This window comes from Alligator sinensis, unplaced genomic scaffold (genome assembly GCF_000455745.1).
Source record: "Alligator sinensis unplaced genomic scaffold, ASM45574v1 scaffold288_1, whole genome shotgun sequence".
Taxonomy (NCBI): domain Eukaryota; kingdom Metazoa; phylum Chordata; order Crocodylia; family Alligatoridae; genus Alligator; species Alligator sinensis.
The window spans coordinates 3,506,968-3,528,566 of NW_005841876.1; the positions used below are offsets into that span (position 1 = coordinate 3,506,968).

A 21,599-nucleotide genomic window follows, 5' to 3' on the forward strand; every position below is an offset into this window, starting at 1 on the left:
TTCCCCCTGCTTTCTGAAACATAGATGCTACATTTCTGTTTTACAGTCGTATTGGGTGCAGACAAAAGTGACAATTTTGCCTCATCTGGCCACAGAAAGCAGCTTATAGCCATGAACAAGCACAAGCGCATGGCTGCAGACAGCTTAAAAATGGCTAAGCAGGTGAAAATCTAACCCCTCATTGCATGAGGGGGGGCAGATGAAGACATTTTAAAAAGAGCATCTTCTGTAACTTTTGTCTGCGCTGCCTGCTATCCTGTTGCAGTTTTTAGGATGGGAGGCAGGGAAAGGGAGTGGAGGGAGTTTGGTTTGGAGGGTTTTTCAGTCCTCGCTGGAGGGTGGGGCAGGCATATCGGAGACCCCTTGAGGTGGGGGGCTCCAATTGACCCACCCCACCCTCCAGTGCCAGCAGGGGAACCCCTAGGATGATCTCCCTTCACTCCCTTTCCCTCTTCCCATTCTGAAAACTTTGCAGCCTAGCAGGGAGCAAGGGTCATTCCTGTGAGAAACAGGCTGCAAGCTGGCAGCCAGCAGCTAGATTGCCCTCTCCCCTGGAACCAACAGAAAGCTTCTGTTTGTTCCAAGGGATCATTGTATCTCATAATGCTTCCTGCAAAGCTTACTTAGTTACAGCAGGGAGCTGCACTTCTGTCTGCACCCATTATTCTACCCTGACTTAATGGACTTGTAGATATCCTTCCTACAGGACCCATTCACATGCCGGCTACTTCAGAGTCCTAGAATAGAGATTATCCAGTTCTCTCTTTCCTCTCCCCCCCAGCTGCATTTTGAGTATATTTTGGTCTTTTTGAGTTTTGCTACCACCTTAGTTGTGGTTATTTACATTTCCATCTGCACATTAACTTTGGCAATGTTGCCTTTGCTTGCATGTCCAACATTAATTGCCCTTATGGTCATCAAGGGAAGCTAAGTATTCATTAATTTAGGGGTCATCCTGCATAATGTAGCAACTTTACCTCCTTTTTTCCTTGTTCTTTATTTATATGGCTGAAGAAACTGAGGTGTAACTAGGAATTTTGGTGCCCTGGGTGGTGGTGGAGGTGGGGTGCTGTAGTACGAGCCACTGCAACAGGACCACATGGGCTGCTGTTGCCATAGCATGGACTCCCTAGAGGCCACTGTTCTGGCACCCTCTCGGCATTGGTGACGGGATCTTGTGCCCCATTTGCCCACTCTGTTACACTACTGGGAAGAACATTTTGTTATTTATTTTGATATCTTGTGCAAGTTCTAACACAGTTTAGTTTTTGAAAATTCTTGCTGGATCCGTGCACTTAATGGCTTTCTTTGCTAGTTAATAATTCCTTTTACTTGTTTTTTTTAAAAGGATGAACATTTTTAAATACTTATTTTAAACATTATTTTCCTGGAAGTGAGGGAAAGGAAAAATATCAAAAACCTCCAAGCAGATGTAACATGATTTTTTCCCCCCCATTTACTAAGGGTGACTGTTCTCTAGTAAACCCATTTTTGCTTGGAAACTGAAATCTGATGCATGACTTGGATTTTTTTTTTTTTTATATATATAATATTTTTTTTAAATCCTGATATAAGGCATATTTTGGAGAATGATTCTTAATGGGGTTTGGAAAGAAAAATGAACTCTTATATGAGGTAGGAGTGTATATCTCTGTAGAGAGGAGTGGGAACAAAGTCTTTGTTACTTTCTGTGTTTGTATTGTGACCAGTCCACCTCCTGCAGTTCTCTGATGATTTGCCAGGAAGGCAGGTTGGGCTTTCACAGCTGCACAGCCCACCTTTTGCTCCCCAGGTTTTATGAGCAGGCAGATTCCCAAGCATATCAGGCCTTTGTGCATGGAGGAAGTCTGTGGACCCACCTGCTCTCCAGGTAGGCTTCTGTGAAGTGAGGAAACCTGCTTATGGGTCTGCTGGATGGAAAGCCAGAAAGGGGTGCAAAGTTCTATTCTACTTTTCTCCAAAAAATTGAGATTTTGCTTTTAAACATGAAATAGAAAAAATGTGAAACACTTAGATTCCTTTTTTTAAAGAGAACCCCTTGCCACACAGCCCTGTTGGCCACCTTTTGAGGATTGCTGCTAAATCAGTTCATCATACTAATACTCAGTATAGTCTAGAGCAGGGGCCAGTGTTACCAAATTTGCCCATTACTTTGGGGTGTGCTCATTTATTAGGGATAGTTTCTAGAGTCCTGGTGATTCTGTCAATGTGCTGCTTGTGTTACTATACGGAGCTGTATTTCTCCCTTCTGCAAGCCCTCACCCCCAATGGAGCTATCTTGCAGGACTCAATCTCAATGGGACTGGGTTCCTCCAGTCACCAAATCAGTCATACACATAAACACACACAAATTAACGTGACACGCCTGACCTGGCCGGGCTGATCAGCATGGACAGGCTGACACCCTCATATGCCAAGAATCAGTTCATAAGAGCAACAATAAAATGCAGTCAGACACAAGCACACAGGTAAACAGAATCCCTCTGAATCCGGCTGGGTGTCCAGCTGACACCTTCATGGGCCAGCATTCAGTTCATAAGGGCACGTCTGAGTCAAACTGGGTCAATCAGCCTATACAAGCTGATCCCCTTATGTGTTTCAAACTCAGCACGTCCCAATCTTTGGCCTCTTGATGAGCAGACCCCAGAATAATTTGGGCTTCACAGGGATCTTTAGCATAGGTAAAAGAAGCGTTGCTGCAGAGCACGGGAGGAAAGAGAAGCAGAGAAGGAAAAATATACCCAATTACTACCAGTTTGACTATAAAAGTTATTTATTGCTAAGCATATGAAATATATAATAGTACTAGCAGTAATAGACATGCAAAAGAAAAACAAACACCAACAATGACAATACTACCCTGGTTTCACTAAGTATTTGGGGAAACTTAGCTCAAGCTTAACTGATACAGTTCAGGTTCAGAAGTTTATGCCTAGAAAGAAGACAGAGAACGCTGGGATCTCACCTAGTCCACGGTACTCAGGCTGCAAAGCTGACAGGCACAGTCCGTAGCACAATCCTTGAAGAGAGAGACGATCTGTCTCAAGAACGACAGGGAACGTCCCAAGAACGACAGGGGATGGTGTCAGCACAGGGGTTTTCTTCTTCTCCTTCTTTCCTCCTGCTTCTACTTCTTTTCCTTCCTTTTCCTCTTCCTCTTCCAGCAGCACACACATTTACAGATTTTTATACCCTCAGTTCAGCTGCTTCGAAGCACCCTCAGTAGTGTAAATCATTGTCTTTTCTATTGACAAGGGGTTATCTGGTTTGGACCATCTCAGGAAACTGATTGATAATCAGGAAACACTTAAGATTAGGGAGTAACCCAAATACTTGGGAGCCAGCTTGAAATTCCTATGGGTGGCAGATATACTGATGGGATATCTCATGGTTTCTTCAGGAACAATAGATAGCTTGCAGCATCAGGATTTTGGATTTTTACTTGTTGTGCACAAGCCTCAGCTTAGCATGACTTTTCCAGATCTTACTATAGTCTTTTAACAGACTTAAAGCAATTATTGGGGTGCTCATAACCTTTTGTGGAGAGGACTCCCACCAGTCGTCTCGGGAAAGATATGACAACACCTGGGATTAGGGCTCCAGCAGGCTGGATGCTGTGATGAACCCTTAACCATTGTTCAAATGTTGCCCATACCCCCTCTGACTCGGTCTCTTGCCTCAGCATTCCCTAACCCGGCAACCGAGTTTTAGTCAATCAAGTTTAAATAGGCCTCCCATAGTGGGACCGGGGAATGTACGGCCCAAGATGCCTATTAAACTTAGAGCTGTGTGTGTGTGTGTGTGAACATGGGTTGATTAACATTGGAAGCACAGATTCCCCATCATGCAGTGCTCTCCTGCTTCTCTGGTCCCAGAATTCACTGCAGTCTCTGCTTCAGGCTTTCTGTTCTCCATCTCTCATGTAAATGAGACCTAGGGCAGTTGATTCACTCTTGTCACCCTTATCTGGTGAGGGTCTTAGGTGCGTCTCTCACTGCATCTTAATCAGTTTCGTTTAGGTAGAAGAGGGGAGGGAGGGGGGGTGAGTCCTTTGTGAGTCAGACAGACTGCATCCTGTACCAGGGTTCCCCAAGAATACAGAGCTGAGACGTAACACCAGGCCAGATCTGCAGGGCCAGCAGCAATTGCAGTGGGGTTGCATTCAGGTGGAAGTGTGGTCTGGGGGCAAGTGGCAGCATGGGGCTACATTCCAATGGCAGTGTGGAGCCATGGCTTGGGGCAGGGGACATGCAGCAGCACAGGGTTTGGGTTTGGTGGCAGCATAGAGCAGCGTGTGTGTGGTAGTGCACGGCTGTGTCTGGGCAGCAGTGTGGGTCTGGAGGTGTGTGATGGCAACAGGCTGAAGGGGTGGTAGGGGACTGACACTGATAGCCATGTCCATTGAGGTCCAAGAACCTTCAATTCTGCGGCAGGCCAGATCCCATAACTTCCAGTAGCCCACTGGACTACCAGCAGGCCAGATGAAATGGTTCCGCAGGCCAGATGTTTGACACTGTTCTATGGGCTTCCAGTCTGATTCTGCATCCAACTTGAGATTTTGTTATTCATTCTTTTTGAAGTGGTACCTTAAAGACTATGTTTCACCCTTAGTTCATCCTAGTAACTGAGCTCTCTTGACTCTCCTTGGTTCAGAGATTCCCAAGATGAAGCTTTCTTTGTTTATGGAGTTTCTTGGCTGTGGAGATTTTAACTAATAAAAAGCAGGAGGGACCCTGCCAGTCAAAGAAATACTGTTCTTGACTGACTTATTGATAGACAGTTGTGGGGTATGTATAGGTATAGGTTGTAATTAGGGGTGTGTGAAACAGACCATATTGGATTTGGATTTGGCTCGAATCAGGGACAGTGATTTGATTAATTGATTTGTATCTCTGTCCCCAATTCGATTTGGGCAAATTGGGAAGATTCGATGCTGATTCAGAGAATACACACAGCTTTAAATGTTTTTCCTACATACCTCGAGGTACCAGGCACGGCTCGTGAACGCTGAGATGCTGGGATGGATGGAACATCCCACAGGAACGTGGGGGGCGCTCCCCCCTACGTGCTCGGTGGCAAACCCGGAAGTGGACTGGAAGTACTCCCGGTCTACTTCCAGGTCTGCTGCTGCGCGCTCTTGGGGGCCTCCCCCCCCACTCCCCCGGCTCGGCAATTGGCTGCAGGAGGAACCCCTGGTACCCCCCCCCCAGACTTAGGAGGCACCAGTTGCTGAGCTGGGAGGGCGCAGGGGGGTGGGAGGTATGTAGAAAAAACATTTAAAGCTATGTCTATATCCAAATCGCTGAATTTTTCTAAATCTCTCTGAATCGATTCGGAGGGATCTGATTCAATTTGGAGAGATTAAAGGGTCTCCTGATTTGATTCGGATTCAGAGATTTGGCCACCGAATTGGGCCTAATCTCTGTTGAATTGAATCGGGGACTGAAGCTTCACACAGCTGTAGTTATAATGTACTGTATAATGTATAGATATAGTTAGGGGGTGTGAAATGGGTCAGTAAGTAACACTTCTCATAGTAGAAATAAAAGGAGAGTGGGGAATCTTTTAATATGTATTTGAGCACTAGTAGTTCAAATAGAATGGTAGAATCAAGGGGAACTATATTAGATCACTTGTTCTTTTTATTTAATCTCATGCGTAACTCCCATCAAAGAAAAATGTAGATAGACCCAATAGTGGTAATACACAGCCCTTAATGTGCTTTTCTAAACTCGTATTAGTTCAGGATATGTTTACTAGAATATCTGTCTTCCAGTGAATGTAGGTTAAAGTGATACCAGCTATATTAAAAATTGAATAAATTACATATTGCATAAAAGATGCTTCTTATGGTATTTCATGCAGTGATTTAACAGCTTAGCTGTAGCTTGTTTTTTCTTCATGAAAGATGGACCATTTTTACTAATAAAAGCTTTTTCTGCTGGAATAATCCTGAATAATTCCCATTGTAGCTGCTTGGATAACATAGTTTTTGACACAATGAAAAATGAAACTAACATTTTAAAACCCTGGAAATCTTTTTTTATATTGGCATTTTTGTATGGCAATGTCCGTGATGTAATCTAATTAAAAACCCTTCCTCCCCAAAGTCAAACTAAAGCATGCTTAATTTATGCCTTATTTTCACAGAAGTAGGGGAGAATGCTGTCTTGTTTTGGTATTTATGGTTGTCCATGTAAATCAGTTGTGTAATCTCCCTGTGAAATTATTTTCATCATAGAATTTATACAGTGTTTGTAGATACTTTATTTTGGTCTTACAAATCTTATTATCTGTAACAATTGGTGCATTGTTAACTTCCAGTTTCTTATGTGATTTACCAACACAGTATATCAGTTCAAGTTTCAGCTTCTACATGCTTCAGGTTTTCAGGGACAAAGTAAGTATAATCCTGTAACAAAACAGTTTGCTTTTGTTTCTGTGTACAAAGATTCATTTATAATTCTAATAATTAAGTAATAGATAGGAAATATATAATTGAGTTATACTGTATATTTTAAAAGACTGAAAACAGAGAGGTCTGTTCCTCTTTATTTCTATGCAGACTGAGTATGCCATAATTTGATCTGTATTCCAACAACAGGTTTTTTTGTGACTACAGGATGGAGCTGAATGAAATCTTGAATATGCCTGTAGATAGTTTTGCTTCTTCCATGTTTTGGCTATGAGTATACAGAATACATTGTTTCTTTTTTTGTCTTATTGCCTTATGTGTGAATTAAAGGTCTGTATCCTATACATAGTTATCTACTTAATTCTGGCAGAGGAAAGGGAAAAGTCATGAGCTGCTCAAGGCAGCTTGCGCCATTTTCTTACTCTTTTTGTGGTGGCCTCCCCCATTGCTGACTGGCTGAGGGGCCCTTGTGGCCCTGCCCCTTGTCGCTGATTGGTGGAGAGGGGTGGAGCCGCATGATTGGCAACCCTCTTGGTCAGTCAGCAGCAGGGTGGAAGGTGCCATTTTCACGGCTCTGCTTCATGTTGGGGGCTCCTTCCCACTACCAGCACTTACTCCAGCAAACTCTAATGGAAGAAGATTACACAGTCCTCAAACTTCAATGGGAGCAGCCTATATAAATCATAGAGAATTTAAGGCTGGAAGGGACCTCAAGAGCTCATCTAGTCCAACCAGGGTTCGAACCTGTGACCTTGGTGTTATCGAACCAGGAACTGAACCTTGACCAGGCTCCAATCAATATCTTGTGGCCTCCTTTCTCAATGGACTGGGTCAGTTGAACACCCAGCACTTGCACTTTGTTTGCTATATTTTTAGATGTAATTCAGGGGGTGTTTCTGTAAAAGTCCTCTATGGCTGTGGACCCACACATCCTAAAGATTGCCTCCTTCCCTATCTCTGCTCAGGCTTCTCAGCTGTCTGTGCCTAGAACTTAGCTATTCAAGATTCTCTGACCTTGGAACTTGATCCCCCTGAATTCCCTGGAGTGTGAGTTACTGAGTCTTTGGATCATGCAGCAAGGTTTGTCTGCACAGCACAGATAGCACTGGCTGTAGATGTAAGCTGTTGGGAGAAATTTAGCAAAGTAATAGTGTAATGTAAGTCAGAGCTGTCCAACTTCTGAGTGGCTGGGGCTGCATGTTCCATGGGCCGCATCAGCGCAAGCTACAGGCCATCACCACACCCCTGCCACACACTGTGTGAGCAACACCACCCCCACCACTGACATTGTGTGGGCACCCCAGCCTCACTCTCAGCCCTTTAGTATGAGCTGTGCCATACTGTGCTGCATGGCCAACTGGTGCCATCTTAGTCGGGGGGGGCGCCCCACAGTGAGGTGGCCAATCACTGCGGCCGCTTCTGGGAGCGCTGCTTCCTGGCTGGCGCTTGCAGGGGGGGCACCAGCACTCCCGCCTGCCCCACCTGCACGGCGCCTAAGTGGCGAGTGCGGCCAGTCAGGGGGTGCACATGCACCCCCTATGGGTCGCCACTGCTGTTCTGCATCACAGTGCCCTGTGGGGTAGGGGCAGGAGGTCAAAGCTGGAGGAGGGAGGGAGGGAGAGGCTGGAGACTGGCTCTTGCTGGGTGGGAGCCCAGCAGCTGCAAATTAATCTCTTGCAAGCCACATGGTCTGTGAGCTGCCATTTGGACAGCCCTGAAGTAAGAGATGATGGATTGGGGGTGGTTGCGTTTGAAGGCAATGATTTACAATCTCTCTGTAGCTAGTTTTAGTAGCTACTAAAATCCAGAAAGTTAAGCAATTGTATTTTAAAAGTTGAAAAGGATATTTTTTATAAAGCTTCTCCTGAACTTTTGCTTCAATCAGATTAGAATTAAGTGATCCCTTAGGTACCCCTTTTTCAGAACCTTTACCTTGCAGTGGAGAAAGACAGCAGCAAGTGGAATTTGGAAGCCACTTCTTGTTTTATAAGAGAGTTTGCCCAAAGTATTCATCGACTAGTGATATGGGCACATTGATTATTGGACGGCTATTTTATGACATTTTTGAAGGACCTAGTCCTATAAGGAAGTGTTGAGCATCTCATCTGTACAATAGGTCTTAATGAAGTGTCTCAAGTTCAGCATTCAAAATTAATATCATTGCTGAAACTTTAGGCTTTAGTAGTAATAGTAACTTTTTTTTATACAAAGTCATATTGACATCATTTCAGATTAATATTAATTATGCCACTGGTGATAATGGCTTTAATTTGAGCTATTTTTATAAAAACTTAATCTTTTAATACAGAAATGCTGGTAAAATAGTATGTTTAATTACAAATAAGTTTGACCTGTGTATAATCAGCACAATTTCCATGGCCTTCAAACTGAAGTGTTAGTGTTGGTATATCTTTTTAAAATCAACCAAGCAATTTATTTACTTAAATCTGTTTTCTAGTTCAGAATATTTCTTAGCCAGGACAACTGTATGAACAATCCAATAAATTGTCATTTGTCTGAATTTAATGCAAACCCCCATGCAGAAAAACTTCTTGAATCAATAAATTGAATACTACTTTGTTTGGAAGAAATGGCACCCCCCAGTAACAACAAGCTAGCAATAAAAGCAAAATAGTCTTTTTGGAGAGATTTCAAAAGAGTAACCTTGTTCTCAGGTGATTCAATATGTAATCATTTCAGAGATGGTAGAACTACTTAACTAATGATTGCAAAATCAGAAAACAAAAAAGCTAGTGGAATGCTGATTCGATAAGAAATGAGAGCCTGGCAAGATGATCAAAGAAGCCAGTCTACAATAGACTTTGTGAAAAGCTGTAATGGAGACTTTCAAACTTTTGAGCTTATTCAGGTCTGTGCATTAACTTAACTTCTGGGCACTGCAACAGGAAATATGATGAATACTACTAGAATATTCTCACAGTCGTGAAAAATGCTGGAAGGGACTCTTAGCCAATTTAATAAATACCGTAACCTTTTGGGGGCTGTAAGCTCATGAAAAGAGGGTTAGAATCATAGAATCACAGAAAATGAGGGTTGGAAGGGACCTGAGGAGGTCATCTACTCCAATCCCCTGTTCAAAGCAGGACCATCCCCAACTAGATTATCCCAGCCAAAGCTTTGTTTAACTGGGTTTTGAAACCCCCCCAAGGATGGAGCTTCCACGAACACCTCTCTGGTTAACTGGTTCCAGTGTTTTACTAACCTCCTAGTAAAAAAATTCTTCCTAATATCTAACCTAAATGTCCCTTGCTGCAACTTGAGACCATTGCTCCTTGTTCTGTCATCTGCCACCACTGAGAATAGCCTAGCTCTATCCTCTTTCAAACTCCCCTTCAGGTAGCTGAAGACTGCTATTAAGTCTTCTCTCAGTCTTCTCTTCTTCCAACTAAATAAGCCCAGTTTCCCCCAGTCTTTCCTTGTAAGCCATGTCCCCCAGCCTCCTCATCATATTTGTTGCTCTCCGCTGAACTCTCTCTAATTTGTCAACGTCCTTTTTGTAGGGGGAAGGGAACTGGACACAGTACTCCACATGTGCCCTCACCAGTGCTGAATAAAGGGGAATAATTACTTCCCTTGACCTACTGGCAACATACCTACCAATGCAGCCCAATATGCCATTAGCCTTCTTGGCAACTAGGGCACATTAGTGACTCATATTAAGCTCATTGTCCATTGTAAATTCAGCTTATTGTTTAAACTGGAAAGATATCTAGTGGTAGAGCTGGATATCTCTTTTAGTGCAAAAAACCTTCCAGTAGCTGTGTTGCAGTGGCTGGCAACCTTCTACCAGATGCACTGTGTACAATGTAGTGTGTAGTGTGGAGTTTTGTGGACATTGTCACTGCATTGCTTTTAAGAGGCTGGGAAGTGCTGCTGAAGTTACAGTATTGTTAAACTTAGCTACTCCTGATGTATGATGTGATTAATAATAGTTTAAAAAAATAGAACTCAAGTGATAGGTTTTGCTGTTTCTGTTAATAATAAAGAGATTAGGATAGACTGTGCTTTCAATTACCCCTGTTTCAAATCTAGAGTAACTAACCCTATTTTACTCAAATGTATCACCTGGAACAGTCTTTGGCTCATTATGTGCAAGTCCCATTAAGAGTTAGAAAAATGCTTGCTTCAGCTGGGTTAATGTGTTCTGTTGTACTTAGGGAAACTTTTATAATGCACTTCTTTATTTGCTGCCTTGTAATTTTCAACATTGTGTAGTTTTTGTTTTTAATCACAGTGCACAACATGATGAGAATGACAAACATGTTTAGAAATGTTATTGTGCTTGCAATCATCATCTCTTCTATTTTTATTTCTGTTATGAGAGCTATCCTGGTAAATATGTGACCTATATGCATATACACATGTCCAGATAGGGATGGAAGACTTTTTGGCTGGGGTGCAGGTTTGTAGGAAATGCAAGAAGATTTTATTTTTTTATCAGCCAAAACCTACACCTTTTGAGAAGAAACATTTCTGCAATGTCTTTCTAAAGCTATGGTGTTTTTTTCCAGGTGCAGCAGGAAAAAGAAATTGCATAGTAGCCACATAATAATAGGATGCTAAACTTTTAACAAAGGGATCTCTTAAATTTTCCACCTCCATATGAGGTTAAAAAAAATAATTCTCCCCAGCCAATAAAATTCTTCCCTTCTTTCTCTACCTTCCCTTCTTCTGCCTTCCCACCCCCAGCCCTACTTCTGTAGGTAGTTAAAATGGATGCAAGTACAGAGCAATATTTTCTCTGTAGTGGCATGATAATGGCATGGTCTTCAAGCATGGTATAGTATGAGCAATGCTTTAGTAGTCACTGGATTGTGCCTGTGATGCTTCTGTATACAGGGAGACAAACTGCCCTAGTATGATGGCAAGGGTCCCTAAAGGAGCTTATTCTTTGGTCAAGACATGACAGTCTTTTGTTCACAAATGTCTTTATTCTTTCTTAGCCTAATGAAAAAAGGTTAGTTACTTGCTTTTTCCATTTACTGTTAAGATTTCATGACAGATCATATTACCAGGGGCTGATTTTTGTCATCCAAAGAGGATGATAGATGGGTTGCTTTATTATAATATGTCTGTCTTCTCCCTCCAAGCTTTTCTTTAAACTCTCAGTCAGCTGAAGAAATCTCACCCCGGGTTATTTTCTTAAGCCTGAATTATGAATTGAAAAATATTTCTAGCAGTCAATTCTGATTCTTCTTTTTTTCTTTGTAATTCAGGAAGTTCTTCCTAAGAACTGCTATCAGTTTATCTGTTACTATTTACAGTTCAGTCTTTCTTTCTAGTAGTCTCAAAGTGGAAAGAAGTCAGCCTGCCTAGATGGATCTAGTGCTGCTGGAGCAAGCATGCACCCACAGCCTCTGCAAAGCGGTGTCCGTTGGAGCCCCCTCCGCAGAGTCCCAATACTACAAGACAGGGAGCGGCAGCAATTGCCCTCCAGGTCTTTCTCACCAGCAATGTAGCTAGTTCAGTGGCTATAACAGCAGTCCTCCCCATTTCCCCTCTGCCCTTGCATTTCTCTTGCTGTGCCTGTGAGTGCTCTGTCTCTTTACTGTTCCTTCCGTCCAGGAAGAGCGCACACCAAGTGCAGAGGCTTCCTCAGCCTGACAAAGGGTTTTTAAACCCCAAAGCTTGCTAAGAAACTTTTTCCCCCAACTATTTAAGTTGGTCTAATAAAAGGTATCAAAGAATCGCCAACACAGCTACAACCTGCAGCCCCATTTCACTTAGGGTTTTTTTGTTTTGTATTCTTAAATCCGATGTCTAATATTCAGCTCGCAAAGGGTCGTCTTGTAGCTGCTTTTTAACTACGGTGCTCCTCAGGCTCGCATCCTGGGGGATGGCGCCTTATTTTTTTTTTTTGGAGTCCCGGGATGAATAACGGAGCGGGACAGGTCCCAACGGGCAACGAGTTCTGGAAGGTTCTGGTGGGGGGATGCTGGTGATGCAGAAATGCTTGTAGCCCATCGGTGTGGCGCCATACGGGCAGCCATAAGTCTCTGCTTGGCAATGCCTCTGCATATAGCACTTAACGCCACAGTCTCTGGGCTCCCCTAGAAACACTTACCTACTCTGTACAGCACTGTGTGCACAGGGGACCTAGGCCTCAGCTCATCTCATAGTCACCTCTTCTCCTCTCACCAGCCACTGCTTCATTTTGTTTGCTTATTGCTGCTTTCCCTGAATGAACTAGGACACACGTCACATTCATACTGAAGAATCTCGTAAAACTTACGAAACATTTTGAAAAAATCATTCCAGTACCCTTTTCCGTAGCGTACCAAGACTGCGCTGATCAGTCTGCTGATATTACAGGGTCCTCTGTTTAAAATTTTAGAATGATGTCTGGTAAAACTAAAACATGATATTGTTAATTTTGAAAGGCGGAGGAAAGTTTTATTCAGATTAGAGACCTTCATAAGGAGGCTAATTTAGAAACAAAAATGATCCAGACTTCAATTTGTGGATACTGCAATATTTATTGAGAGATGGAAACCCTCTTTGCCTTTAAAGTTTACAGTTAGTATTAAAAATTGGAGAGCATCCCTCCCCATCTGTCCAGGGTGCAAAGAAGAGCCATAATAATTATGCGAAGGCAGGAAAAAAATGCCTTACAGTAAGAGACTGTAGGGACTTCATCTGTTCTAGTTTATCCAAAAGAAGCTTGATTTATGCTAAAAAATACAAGCCATGACTAGCAGCTTTCTCCTCTCTAGAGAAAGGCATAAGAATCAATGTCAGCAAGTTAAAAAGCAGATAAAATCAAATTAGAAATAAAGGATGGTATTTTAGCAATGAAGGCCATTAACAGTCGGAACAAACTGCTGTGAGTAGTGGATTTTTCATTTTGTAGCCTTCAGATCAAGATTAAATGAGTAATAATAATACCACCACATTTTTATAGTGTTTTTCATCTTCAGTTTAGGCTATGTCATAACGGGTAAATGAATAATATTTTATAGTCTACACTGATGTAAGCTAGTCTAGATTGGTGGTTCTTAACCTTTTTAGATTCAGTGCATCCCTCAAAAAATACCAGTTTTTAGCTTTTGTTTGTTTCTTAACTACAGTCAAATAATAGAGCAGTTCTTCTGTTGCAAAGAACTCAGAAAGACCACAGCAGGTCAGAATGTTTTTGACACTGTGGGATCCCTATCTGATATCTCTAGGTTTAGCTTGTGAATTGGGTATAGGTGTTTGCATACCTAGCAGCTGTGTGGTACCCAACAGCACCCTTAAAAGGATTTTATGAAACCCAGGTTGCGAATCATTGATTTAAATGGTCCCTTTTTTTTCTTTAGACCTGTGGGTAGACAGATTTACTGGTGGCAGACATAATTCTGTGTTTCTGTTGAGCTACATGAAATATGCAGACTGTGGCTATTCAAACTAAATCTGAGACTGTAAAAAAAAAAAATCTTTTTTCCTGTAGCGGGAAAAATGATGAGTTGGAGAATAGCTAAATATCATGAGCTGCAATTAAAATAGCAATTCCTGGGTTACAGTCAGTTTTTAAAACTGTCTTTTTTAAGTTGTGCTAATGTAAGCATACTTTAAACGATTAAAATATCTAAAAGATATTTTGGATTCAATATAAGTTTATTTTGTGTTTTTTCATATAATGCCACATGTGTCCTCAAGCACTTTAATCCACTAAACCAGCAGAATTTATGGGTTGTTTTGTGATGTATGTAGATGTAGATTTTTTTTTTATTTTATTTTTTTTGCTGTTTAATAGGTTCTATGCAATGCAGCAGCTAGCTAACTTGCTACATTAAAAAAAACAAACATCAGCCTGTTCCTCTTGCATTGCAAGGATGGTGCTTGTCTGACCATATACTCAGTGTGTGTTTATTTTTTTTCCCTTTAAATTGCTTAAACGAGTTACTTGGAAGTGGATGTGATGTGATGGGAGAATCTTGTGAGAGGGGTCTATTGTTAACAGGCAGATTATCATGAAATGTTATCTGAACTCTGTAATTTATTTACCTAATTTAACTTGACAATATGTAGGTTAGTATATAGAGTATATGGCTTGCCAATAAGACTTGTTCATCTCTGTGTGATTATTTCTCCTGATATTGAATAGTAACTTTAAAAAAAAAGATTTTGCAGTCCTATATTGAATCCAGTACCCTTCAGGCATTTAGGTTTCAGGTTGTCAGCACTGCAGTATTACTGTGTTCAGGTTAGTGGCAAAAGGTTTCCTGCAAAATTGTCACTGTAAGACAAACTAATTTTGAGGTATTGTATAACTTTGGGATCTTCAGCTCTACGAGTCCACAAGGATAATATTCCCTCTAGCAACAAGATCTGTTGGCACCATCCCCACTAATAAAACTGTGGCCTAAAATTTTCTAAGGGATGGCTTTAAGATGACAAGGAAGGCAGATGAAATGGCTTTTGCCCCATACCTAAATTATGGTTGATCAATAGGTTTTATACCAAGTATATTTATTGTTCTAGGTCTTCCTTCTCCCCAGCCATGTATCTGTCTCCTTATGGCAAATTCTTTGTTTCCTACCGTCATGTGAATCCATTGACCTTTGCACTGGTGGCAAGGAGAAAGGTTGTCTTTTGGGGCTAGGTCTGTTAGCTCTGTTCCACATCCACAGAGAATGGGGAGGGGTAGCTAAGACTAAAAATTCCTTCTACCTGATTAATGTACCACATAACATCAGCTAACCTTGTCCTTCAGCTGCCCAGCAGCTGAAACTGATCTCTAAAAAATAGTGTCAGTGGGAGCCAACCTTGTTGACAGACATTTACCCTGTGCCACTCTGATAACCTTCCCCTGCCTGATTTGCCACTCTCCTTTCTGTTCCCTACCCTGTCTACCACTATTTGACTGCTCCCTTCCTGATTTGCCCCATGCCACTTGTGGCACACCTTGCATATTGGCTATCCCTGGTATATGTCAGTATTGCTATATTTTTATGGTCAACCTTGTATCTAAAACAAGTAGTTGCATAGCTGATATATTGATACGCTGCTGTAGCATTAGTAACAAAGATAATTTTCAGAGTAACATGACATTAAATCCTTCACCAAAATATTCAAAATATAAATATATTCTAAACCATGCCATTGCTTCTGTATTAAAATTGCCGGTTTTTAAAAACAGAAAAGTAGAAAAATAAATGCAACAATTGTAGGAAGCTTAAGGCCAGAGTCTGCTGCTTATTAGAAACACACTGGGCTGATCACTTCTGATTCTAATAACTGGTGATTCCAATAAATAGTGGCAAGGGGAGCAAAGTAAGAAGCCTGTGTAAATGCCATGATCACATGCTCAGTCACCAGGTGTTGCATAGCAACCTATCTGTGCAGCAAACATGCACATGTACACACTTGATTGTTATATATAATGAGCAGGGAGGAAAGGTTGTATGCATGCAATATATTGTTTCAGATTTTGATAAGAATACTGTATGCTGATTCTATTAAGTGAAAATCTAATAACTGATGCACACTAGTTTTCTGTAGGTTCACTTCTCCAATATATCTCTTAAATGCAGAATATGAACAGCTTTCACTTAAAGGTATTCCCTGAATCTCCTGATCCACATCTTCCTGGAATTCTGTCAAAACCTTGTAAGATTGCTTAGAAGTGTCCTTAGGCATACTCCAATGCTAGAAATTCATGCATTAAGGAAATTATAGGCTTCTTATGTACCCTGTCTAGTAGATCTGATTTAATTGCTCTTACCTGGAGATTATTTTTAAATACAAATGTGAACACACAAACAAAGCTTTCCATTTGATTATTTCCCTGTAATGACATTTTGAATTGTGGGTGTTGACCCCTACTAGAAGTAGCAAGGTAGGGAAGAATTAAGTACTTATTATATGTAGTGGATTCACTGAAAATAATTGTTTTTTATAAAATAGTAATTATTTTTAATATGTTGAAATAATGATCATTTTAATGATGGCAGGATAAATTTCCTGCTATTTTTATTCTTGTATGAGTTTAAGATTTTTTGGTAACCTGAAAGTATTTGAATATAAAGCACTTCTGCCAAAAAACACCCTTTATGTTGAAAGATTTAAAGAGAAACTTGTTTAAAAAAGGAAGGAAGACAAAAAAGCCCTAAAAGATCCCCTGCTACCCAATTTTAGCCCTTATTTATTAAGAGGCACCATCAGCCTCATAGCTGAAGTTTGCAATTGGAAGCAGGTTTCTCCCTGTTCTTATTGTACATTAAGCAGTGCTAAAACCCTGTCAAGCCAGACCCCTGTCTCCTTTTCTAGTAGGATGTGATTTGTAATCCACCATCTAAAACTTAAAATCTTCAAATCAAAGCTGAAAGCCAGTTAACTAATTTGTGATGCAGCTACTCTAGGTAATTTCTTGACTACCTTTAATATCCCAGACTTTCCCATCTTACTCTTAAAATGGAGCTCAGCAGCTGTTTCCATTGCTCCAGGTGTGTCAAACATGGCCTGCACACCGAAAGCAGCCTGTGGGGCTTGCAGGCTGGACCACCTGCGGGGTTCACCACTGCTGCTGCTGGAGCCCCTATGGTGGTGGTGTTGATCCCTGAGAATGCTGGAGCTGCTATTTCAGGACAGTTCCAGAGCTGAGAGAACCAGTACTGATTTTCCCTCCCCCCACTTTACTCACTGCCAAAATTGGGGCTTTAGTCACTCTTGGCAACTAATCTCGGTGTCAGGGGCAAAGGGCATGGGGGTGGAATGGCAACACTATTAATTCCCTGGGCTGTGGAGCCAAACTAAAACAGCCCTTCAGTAGCTGCAGGAAACTGGCTTGAAGGTGTAAGTATGCAGGACCCCTAAGATGGCAGCAACCCTACTGACTCAGTATTTTGCAAGAAGTAGTTAGTCTTAAATCATTCAGAAGGCAGAATAGATGCGCATCTTTTATAGGCTAACTCAATAAGATGGGGGGGGGCAGAACTATTAGGAGACAAAAGCAAACAAGTAGTAAACCTATAGGAACAAAGGGGTTCACAAAAGCTAATCCAGGTAATGAGATAAGAATCTGTAGTCCCTATTTAAAGTATACTTAACACAGTCCAGTTTGTGGATGATGTCTTGTTCTGCAGTTTCCTGTTCAAACTGGTTTTAAATATTCTGGATAGAAAGAATTTATTCATAGAAAGAATGCAGCAGCTTAGCACAAGCTGTTCCTATAGCTAATGAACATTGTTTACATGAAGTCCGTATAGGTGCATACTCTAGATAAGTGCACTACCTTTTTCAAGTCCCAAGGCTATGCACTGGATTGTGGGTGTTGTTAAAAAGTAACCCTTCAAGAAGGTGCCTCAGCTAGTAGAGAGTGCCTAGGGACAGACATTCAAAAAGCTTGAGCCTGAATTGATTCAATCTTTGCAGGTTAGTCTAACCTGTGAAGCTTGAACTGATTTGGAAGTGGCCGGACATTCCCTTTTCATTCCAGAAATGCAGGCACATGCCCACAGTGGCTCAGGCTAGAAACCGGGGGTCACGAGAGCAGCCCTCCCTTTGATTCACAGTGCTGAGCTAAGCGGGGGGTGGGAAGGTGGCCAGGCCCTGGCAGGATGCTCTGATTAGCCCAGCATGGAATCAATAACAGTGTTTATCACCCCATTAAGAAAACAACAGAGGGACTTTACCAGCTACCTGTTGATTTTGCCTTTGTCACAGCTCGGACCAGAGCCAGCATGTGGTCTGCTATCTAATGTGCAGATACCTCTCAGCAAGGCAGAGGGGAGGGGGGGAATTTCTGCTTAGCACAGAGTGTGAGGGGGAGTGGAGGGAGTATCCTGCAAATCTCTGCTGGAGCTGCAGCCAGGGAGCAGGGGGATGGGAGCAAAGAGCCCCGCTCAGCCCAGAGAGCATGCTGGTGGTGTCTGGTTTAACTGAAACTGGAAAAGAGTCTGGGACAGACAATCAATAAACCAGTTTGACCCAAATCAGTTAAGTCTGATACTACATTTAACCAGGTTTATCTCAAACTGGTTTCAGCCATTTTCAAACTGGTTTATGTGCACTGAACATTTTGTTTGTTTCAGGTTTAAGCCAGTTTCTGATCACTTAAATTGGTTTATGTCTCATGTCTGTCCCCAGCCAGTGTGGCAAAGCAGGATCTCCTCTATTATTTAGATGTCTTAGCCAGCAACCTGTGGAACCCACAAAAAGGCCAGCCCTTTTTGGAAAAATGTATGTTTCAGAATTACCTTAGATCTTGCCAAAATAAGTTTTCTAACCAATTAAATGGCTGTAAGTAATGGTAAGTTATAAAGTAGTCATCCTCTTTATGTAACAAGAAATTCATGGCTCAACAGTTTGACTTGTATCCTATTATAATTTATATTACAGTAATGTTCAAATATCTCAACCAGAATCAGAGCCCTGTTCGATTAGGAGCTATACAAACAGAAGGTAAGTTTCCAACCCTGAAGACCTTACAGTTAAATTTGAGATGTGATGAGTGTGGACTAAAAGGCCATGTGTAATGAAGAGGAGGAATGTGGGAGAAAAGACAGTGAGGGTGGTGTTTAATAAAAGCACTGGGTGACAGGTCAGCAATGTGCACAGTTTTGATGCCTGTGGTTCTGGCGATTCGTAGTTGCCTTTTTCTTACCTGTGGTAGTTGGCTGGTATCTTCTAGGTATTCTAGCAGAAGGTGGCTATTTAGTGATTTGAAGGAGTAGAAGATGGTGGCTAGATGCATCCCTTCAGGGGAGGTATGCTGTATGTAGGAGACTGAGTAGATGAAACTGAAGACTGCTATCAGAGAAGTGAACAAAACTGGTAGCTGAGGTTTGTTTCAGTGGAAAAGCAAAACTTACCGTAATTCCCCCTCATCTTTGTTTGCATGTATTTAATATAATTCTCAAAGGAAGAACCAAGGAACTCACAGAGAACCTAAGATTGTGTTGATGCTGTATATCCCTCTGTACCATTTATTTTGACTTTTTTAAAGCAAAATGTACAACTGGGAAACTGCTGCTACTGCATTCCTGATTTGACCAGTAACACTTCAAATCAATCTGTGGTTCTTGAGAACAGTTCCAGGTGCAACCCTCCAGAGTGTATTCTGTCTGCATTTACCAGATTTAATTATTTTTGATTTCTCAGTCAGTGCCAAGTGGGAATCCTTTCTCATTACAAGAAGAGATACTGTAACTGACTTGTCAAGTTAGAAATGAGTGTGACTTTTTAATCGAATGTTTGCCATTGTACAAATGAAATCTTTTTATATTTTATACAGGTTCATGCAGACAGAACGTCATATTAATACACTCCATACCATTAGTATTACCAGTCTCCTTTGTAGTAATGTTCTTTGGGCTATGACAGGGATGCTCAACCCCCGGCCCACAAGCCAGATTTGTCCATAGGTGCTGTGTCATCCATCCTGCAGGACTCCCCAGGAAGAGCCCTGCAGACTGCAGCCCTAGATTGGGTGTGCAGGGTGTTGTGGGGCCCAATCCTGGCATGCAGGTTTGATCCAGCCCACAGACCAGCCCCACGTTGCTCATCAGGTCCATGGGGCGAAAAAGTCAAAAAGTTGAGCACATTCAGTTATGTTCTGTAGCCCCTGATAGATGTTAAATGCCTGATGGAATCTGATGTGGGATCTGAACAATCGTGCTTCCTGCCATGCTACATGTGTGGCTGGAGGCACGACTTTGGGATCCTGCAGCAGATCTCAATGCATCATGTTGCTGGCGGGGGGGCCCTGGCCCTGGCCCTGGCCCTGGCCCATTTTGAGACCCTGATTTTTGTTTTTTCAATTTCCCTTGGTTTCCATGGCCCTGACTCAAGGTGTTAGAATCCTGTTCTGCTCTTGAGAGATGGACTTTATCTCTTGTTGGGGAGAACAAGTGCAACGTGAAACTCCAAACATCAGAAAGACAGCTCTGCTTCAATACAAGCATTTATTGGGGCAAAGGCCACCCACCCAAAGGTTCTCTGCCCTCCCTTCCCCTCCCCCAAGAAGGGTCAAACAGTTCTGTGGTCCCCAGTCCAATCCACACAGCTCAGGACCCCCAGATAATCCTCCGCTGGTCTCTTTTCAGTCTTGTTGCCTTGCTGGTATCCTACTTCAGACTGTCCTTGCCAGGAGCTGACACTCTCTTTGTCCAGCCAGATCTCCTACTGTCATCCCCAACAGCACATAAAATCATGTATATTTCTTTCTTCCCTGGACAACTGGCCATTACTTGTAATCCTCACCCTTTTTTTTTTTTGGTGTGCCAATAAAGCTATTCAAGTATCTGTATTCAAGTGACACGTTTTTTGTTATTTAGGGTATGCCAGCAACTCTTAACTCATTCTTTCCCTTTGTTAAATTGAGGCATGAAACATTTATAACAGTATGAACACGTTCAAAACAGAAATTTTACAGTAAAACCCATAACCTGTCAAAAAGATCATATATGTTTCTCATTTACCATATTTACTTGAATATAAGATGATCTCTCAATATTCTTCTTCAGCAATCCCTTGCAGTTAAGGATTATTGTCTTCCATGATTGTCTTATCTCTGTGTCCAAAGATGGCTGATGAGGCCTGTCTAGGATTGACAGACTCTACTTCAGCTTGGACATGCATTTCCATGTAGGGTGGGTGGTGCTGGAAATCTCTCAATTAGATTCTACATATGAAAAAATCATCCCTTTGTTATAATTCTCCAGATACAGAATCTAATTCTTGGAGGTTTGCCTTTGCCTTGAATTTGTCCCTTAGCCACTGCTGGGGTGGGGGTCACATAACATTTTCCCCCTGTAGCCTCTCCCTCCCCCCCGCCCTTTACTTTCAGACCCTGCTCTGTCTGAGCACATGGAAGTAAGAGGCGAATTTGAAAACACTGATCTTGTAATAAACATACGTGTAGTAGCTTGCATATAGGGAAATGATTGCAGGTACCCATAGATTTAGTTCATCCAGAATTGATGCAGTTTACCTCTTTTGAACCTGCTGTCAGTTTTAGCACAGTTACTCCATAAACACACTTTTAAATAGCACTTTGGTACCTACTTGTATATAATACAAACTATGCATGATATTAATCCAGAGTCAAAAGGTTCATGATTTATCATGTAGTTCATTGAGCTGGGCCCCACCAGAGTTAACAGCATTTTAAACCTTGAGGACTGCATAGCTCAGCACTGGGCAATATGTATGTGTACTTCAGATACCCCCCCCCCCCCCA

At 41.9% G+C, this 21,599-nt stretch overlaps 1 protein-coding gene across 9 annotated transcripts in view; it reads left to right on the forward strand.

The window, feature by feature from the left end:
• ATP11A (ATPase phospholipid transporting 11A) overlaps positions 1-21,599 on the forward strand; it is a 267,750-nt gene that overhangs the window by 68,809 nt on the left and 177,342 nt on the right. Inside the window, exon 1 of one of the 9 annotated variants that reach the window (XM_025196105.1) lies at positions 18,802-18,820. The exons of the other annotated variants lie outside the window; for them this stretch is intronic. The gene's annotated coding sequence lies outside the window, so the exon portion shown is untranslated. Of the gene's footprint in view, positions 1-18,801; positions 18,821-21,599 lie in introns of those variants that run through there. 9 annotated transcript variants of the gene reach the window in all.